Source organism: Montipora foliosa, chromosome 2, assembly GCF_036669935.1.
Source record: "Montipora foliosa isolate CH-2021 chromosome 2, ASM3666993v2, whole genome shotgun sequence".
NCBI lineage: Eukaryota > Metazoa > Cnidaria > Anthozoa > Scleractinia > Acroporidae > Montipora > Montipora foliosa.
In genome coordinates, this window is record NC_090870.1 from 29879173 (window position 1) to 29885172 (window position 6000).

General features: G+C 37.1%; 1 protein-coding gene and 1 long non-coding RNA gene across 13 annotated transcripts in view; both read left to right on the top strand.

Moving 5' to 3' along the window:
* LOC137992811 (uncharacterized) overlaps window positions 1-6000 on the top strand; it is a 217588-nt gene that overhangs the window by 204180 nt on the left and 7408 nt on the right. For 4 of the 12 annotated variants that reach the window (XM_068838333.1, XM_068838332.1, XM_068838335.1 and 1 more), the window contains exons 1-3: window positions 568-724; window positions 2588-2640; window positions 4368-4631. The exons of 3 other annotated variants lie outside the window; for them this stretch is intronic. The gene's annotated coding sequence lies outside the window, so the exon portion shown is untranslated. Of the gene's footprint in view, window positions 1-567; window positions 725-1002; window positions 1386-2587; window positions 2641-4367; window positions 4632-6000 lie in introns of those variants that run through there. 5 more of the 12 variants (XM_068838336.1, XM_068838339.1, XM_068838338.1 and 2 more) reach the window with 4 other exon arrangements.
* The window catches only part of LOC137990669 (uncharacterized), a 2116-nt gene continuing 1031 nt past the window's right edge, over window positions 4916-6000 (top strand). The window contains exon 1 of the long non-coding RNA XR_011121537.1: window positions 4916-6000. This exon is cut by the window's right edge and continues 182 nt beyond it. This is a non-coding gene — a long non-coding RNA (uncharacterized lncRNA).

Below are 6000 nucleotides of genomic sequence, written 5' to 3' on the forward strand. Positions count from 1 at the left end.
TTACAAATTTATAAGCTTTTGACTATTTCAAGAATTGAAGAAGGCATAAGGTAAGCATTTTCTTCTTGATTTTCGAACACAAAAACGGGTCTCCTCACCATTCTCCTCGCAGCTCCCCTACCAAAATTTTCCCTCGCCGGTAAACAATCCAACAAGGCTTGTATCGGTTATTGATTTGCCTCGCGGGCAAACAATCAGGCAACACTTGCATCGGTTATTTATTTATTCATTTGTCAGTGTGTAGGCGAATCGACGTTACTTATGTAGGCGAATCGACTTTACGTGTGTTGGTAAATCGACTTCAGTGTAGGCGAATCGAATGTCCTTGCCTGACAAATTGTTGATGAAGGTTCCAAAAAGTCGAATGCTAAATCGTAATTTTATGCGACAATCAGACATAAAATCAAATATTACCTGCTTTTAGTTAAGGCTTACCTTCTTAAGTTGAGTTATTATCCGTATTCCTTGCTTTGGATCAGCATAAGGAGTAAAGCAACTGAAAATCGTTAGACTCGAATGACAAGCCCGCGAAAGAGACTGCTGACCACAAACTGAAGGGTACTGGCTATCAGCCGTAAAAATGATACCCATCGTACCGGCTGTAAGCCGATCATCGTATACTATAGTACCACTTGTTTCTCATTTGTATAGAATTCTGGGAATGCTGTTATGAGTACATTCTGTTTTGCCTCGATTGTGTTAAATAGCAATCTTGTATAGCAAGGTAAGCTCATTTTTTACGCTCAAGTGAGATAGATTAGGGTAAAGCATAAGCTACTTTCGCCGTCGGCGGGTGTATGGGCCGCTAAGTATTTCGATCAACATGTCGATCTCTTCCTTACTTGTTCGGCGACGTACTTGCTGGAATTTCTTTTGAAGTCCATTCTTTATGTTGTTCCACTTCCACGCTACTAAGGGGAAATCAAGGCTCAAGTCAGTGTAAGGTATCATAAAGAAGATGTAGTAATACCAAGACAACATTGCCTATAAGTTGTGATGCTGTAGGGGATTCTTGCGGCACCTGTGGAGGCACCAGTGTAGTGGTCGGTGAAACTCAGGATCACCCAGCAACGGCTGATGATCAAGGTGACGGTTCTTTTTGCTCCGATTTACATATGAGGAGTGAAGGTGAAGAGGAAGGGGACACTGTTCATTTGCAAAGACTTCGTAGAGCTGAAGAGGCTTGGTCAAAGGTGCGGGAGACCGCACTACTTACCACCCTCGAAATTGAAGGATCGTTCTTGGAATCACGTGTTTTCTGTGCTTGTGCTGCTACTTGTCGCTGCCTTGATTGTGGTCCCTCAATCTCAATGAGCTTATGCGAGTCTTGTGCAGTAGAAAAACACAAGACACTTCATATATTCCATCATGTCGAAATTTTAAAGGTGAGAAATTGCATTATTATACGTCGTAAGTAGTACGTATATGCTTGAACACATGTACGAACTCAGGCTTCCTCTTTGATATGCTGTGCACACTAATATTTCTTTCTTTACTTAGACAATGTATGAACCAGTTAAGTCCTTTAATATTCTGGTCGGAGTATTGCAGACTGCTCTAAATGTAAAATTGCCAAAAATAATGAAAGTGCTGATTAATAGTGTATTAAGGGTGCAGAAATGAAGATGCATGTTGGGGAGCTCAGGGTATTGTTCCACTATACGTTTGTTGTAGGAGGAAAATTTGTTATTATGGTCTCACACATGTATGTCCCAGGTTTCTCAAAGGCCATTCTGATCCTCCTTTCTCCTCGACTTCAGAGATCTCCAGTTAAAGAAGGCATTGTCCAACCTATGCTTTCAAAATGCACAAGTTACCTATTGGGCTGCTGCTTCTATTGATTCATCTGTAATCTCCTTGTTGTTTGTTCTCAGTTCTGTCTTCTATAGTGGAAGTACTGTGTCCAACAATAATATTGGTCTCAGGCATGAAAGCTAAGCTCTATCTTTGGTTGTGGCTGAAAAAGTGCTGTGTAGTAAAGAGCTCACAGTCTTGTTTGCGTTAGTGATGTTATTCTTTACATATTCATGCCGGTGTAATCATGCAAAAGATAGATGCCAATATACATGTTAATATCGTCAGCTTCCTAGACCTGGTCATGAAGTTTTTAATCAACGAGAACCAACTCAAAGTGGGTGGTAGTGATCTGAATGAAATAAAATAATATGAACCCTTGATAGTAACCCCTGCATGTAATTGTCCATTCTCACTTAGTTGAAGACGAGTTTTCTTTGTGACTGATGTAAACAGCCATCAATCAATAATTTCTTACAATGAAATGTCCTACTCATGTAATTATTAACTGGCCCTACAGTACCACTGGTCAGTTAATTTTTAAATGATAATACCCAGGGACTACAAACTATATGCTCTATTAGCGGGTCAGTCTCCTACTGGATTTTTCTTATTAACTAAAGCACCATTTGAATATTTAGGGTCAATTGATTTTGTGCTTTGAATAATAAATATCATTATCATAAGTGAGCTGGCTTAGTTCTGTGATAACTAATGTAAAGTCAACTCACTTTTTTTATACTTGACTCAAGTGCATTATTTTTTTTTACCTTTTGTTATTAAATTTCTGCAGAATCAACGCAAGTTATACCCAGTGTGATAATTGACAGTTTTAAAGAAATTCAGGTAATTTGTAAATATCAAGACATGAGCATGATTGCAAGATTTACTTAGTGTTAATTTATTGAACATGCATTTACATGTATATGCCATAACAGTAACTTCTTGTATATTGTACAGCCGGTATTTCTCAGCTTTTGGCCTTCTTTAGGGGCAATATTTAGAAAATTGTAGAAGTTTAAAGGTGTATTTCAGTCCATACTGCACACTCTCTGTTTTGGTTTCATGCAAGAATTATAATCTGCAACTACCTACATGTATGTGACATAACTTTAAAATGTGCATTGCATCATTAACAGGGCTCGAAATTGCGACCAATACGGTCGCATTTGCGACTAAATTTTTCCCTTTGCGACTAAAATATCTGGAGAAGTCGCAAATTTGCGACTTATTGTCACCTTCGTTCTTTCGAAACAAAAGGGTTAGCAGTTGCCACTTTGCTGCTACTTTTGCTAAAATAAACAAATAAATAAATAAATGACAAAATTATTTTGTTTCTCGCTTTGAATTTTCTCTGAAGGTAGCGTAATTGTATAGTAATTTAGCTGCGATGTTACGTGCACAGCTCCGTTCCTTCGATCATTCGCCATTTTCAGCAGTTTCTTTACACACAAGTACTGCGGGCTCATATTTTTCTGCTAAACCGCTGACAACACAATGCAGCGCGGCGATTTTGCGACTAAAATTTGCGAAATTGCGACTAAATTTTCGTATCTTATCGCAAAATGCGACTGGATATTTTCGTTAATTTCGAGCCCTGTAATGGCTGTTGGTGTGGATGCCTGAAGCTCGTTGTTACTGATAAGAATAGTTTATTACTCCTATTGCACAGTTTCCATAAGAATGTTCAATTGTGCACTACATTAAATTGTCTATAACTAATAAAAATAAATTTACATAGATAAGAACAATAGAGTAAAATGCAATAAACATTTTAAAAAGCGTACATGTAATTGTCTGTACAAACTAAAATTGAAATATATTTACAGTAGCTAGAAAAAGCCAACTTAAAAAAGTTCCGTGCTCTTCAAAAGCCTTTTAAAACCCTCAACAGTACTACAGCTGTACTACCAGCCAATCGTTTGTTGGATGGTACTGTAACTCATTCCATAGTTTAGGCACATGAAGCTGGGAAAGCAAGATCCTCGAGAGTTGCTAATGATCAAAAATTATTTATTATGAATCTTCCCACATTGTTTGGATGAATTAGTTGATTAGTTTGCAATCTTCAAGTCTGATCAAAAGTAGAGAATCATCATAGGAATTTGCAAATTATGTAACCTGATTGTTGTTGCAAAATCTAGAAATCAAAGGATTTAGGTGTTATTATATAATATTAGGGCAACCCTACAACCCGGAATCCAGAATCACAGGTCATTGTTTTACCAATACAGAGAGTAGAAATTATCCTAAACATTCATAAAAGCTAACCTTAGGCCTAATTAGGCCAAAACAAATGTTTTAAGGCCTAAGGTTAGCTTTTATGAACATTTAGGATAGTTTTTACTCTCTCTATTGGTAAAACAATGACCTGTGATTCTGGATTCTGGATTCTGGATTCCCGGTTTTAGGTTGCCCATTATATTACTTTTAAATGGTTATTGAAAGTCAATTTTTAATTAAAAACATGCCATTAAGTAAAATGTAAATTAGATGCACAACTGAGGAGTAAGTCTGATGCTTGTTACTATCCTTCTCAATTAATGTTTCTTTGGCTGATGTTCACATTGCAGAAAAGTTTGTCAATTAATGAATTCCTCGATCCAACTTGAAGATAGTCATCACCATTATTGTTGGGAGTTACAAGTTTAATTGGCAGTCGTTGACCCAGTTAGCTTGTTTTAATTATCATTGCTACGGACATGTGGTGAGTTCCTAGCTGGAAATGCCATTCGATCAAGGTCTTGGTATTTAGCTTTAAGTGAGACAGCCATATTTGGTAGAGCTTGCCATCATGAATTCCCCAAGAGGTGCATCAATATGAAGCATGGTGAAAGGTGAGCAAATGCAGTGCCAATGAGTTGTATACACAATGTGTTATGTAAATGTATTTGAATAGCACATCTGGTTTCTTGTTATCTTTTTGACAAATGAACCAAAAATGTGGAGAAAATTTCCCTGGTGAAAATCCTTAAAGGATCTTTAAAGATCTTCAAAGATCTTCAAAGACCTGACAAAGATCTTTAAAGATGAAGATCTTCACAGGATCCTTGAAGGATCTTTAAAGGATCTTCAAAGATTTTCTAACATTGAGGACTCTTGGGATACTACCTGAAGATCCTTGAGGAAATTATCAGGATCTTGCAAAGATCTTACCAAGATCCACACACAAAATCTTGGAAAGATCCTCAAAAGAATCCTTAAAGATCCTCAAAGAGTGACTGAGGATCTTACAAGGATCTTAAAAGGATCCTTGAAAGGTTCTTAATAAAATTTTTGACAAGATCCTTAAAGATCATACTAGGATCTTTCGAGGATCTTTGAAGGATCCTTATAGTGATCTTGAAAGAAACCTTACAAGGATCCTCGAAAGATCCCCAAGGATTGTATGAGGATCCTTTAAGGATCCTAAAAGGATCTTCAGAGGGATCTTGAAAAGATCTTTATCGGGATCCTTAAAGATCCTATGAGGATCCTTCAAGGATCTTAAAAGGATCCTTAAAGTGATCTTGAAAGGATCTTTGTTAGGATCCTTGAAAGATCCTATGAGGATCCTTCAAGGATCTTAAAAGGAACCTTAAAGTGATCTTGAAAGGAACTTTATTAGGATCCTTGAAAGATCCTATGAGGATCCTTCAAGGATCTAAAAAGGATCTTTAGAGTGATCTTGAAAATATCTTTAACAGATTTCTTACAGATCCTTCAAGGATCATGTAAGGACCTTTATAGGAGTGAAGTGTATAAAATCCCTAAAGATCCTATGAGGTATTACGTACATGTACCCTCAAGCATCGTTAAGGCACCAAACTTTGAACATAAAAATAATCACGCTGTACACGAATGAATTAAGAAGAAAACTTTTATTCTGATGTAATCCATGGATTATCGGAAATATCAGTAACAGATTACCTTGTTTGATGAACTCGTAAGAGCTGCAGGCCGGGGCCAGAAGCAATATGAAACAGTATACTCTCGAAATATCAAAGAATTCGTGTTAGCACGTAAATTATCCTTTTAAAAAAGACCAGGGCTAAAATACAGAATTCAGGGCCACATCTAGAGACTCTAGTGACGAACCGGCTCGACCAGTATCTTTTCACATTCCGCTAACGGTTAATTCTATGAGTCTGCTATGACTTTTGCTCACTTTTTCTTTAAAGTACAGATGAATCTGATGGTTGTAATCCTCCGCCATCTTGGATAACA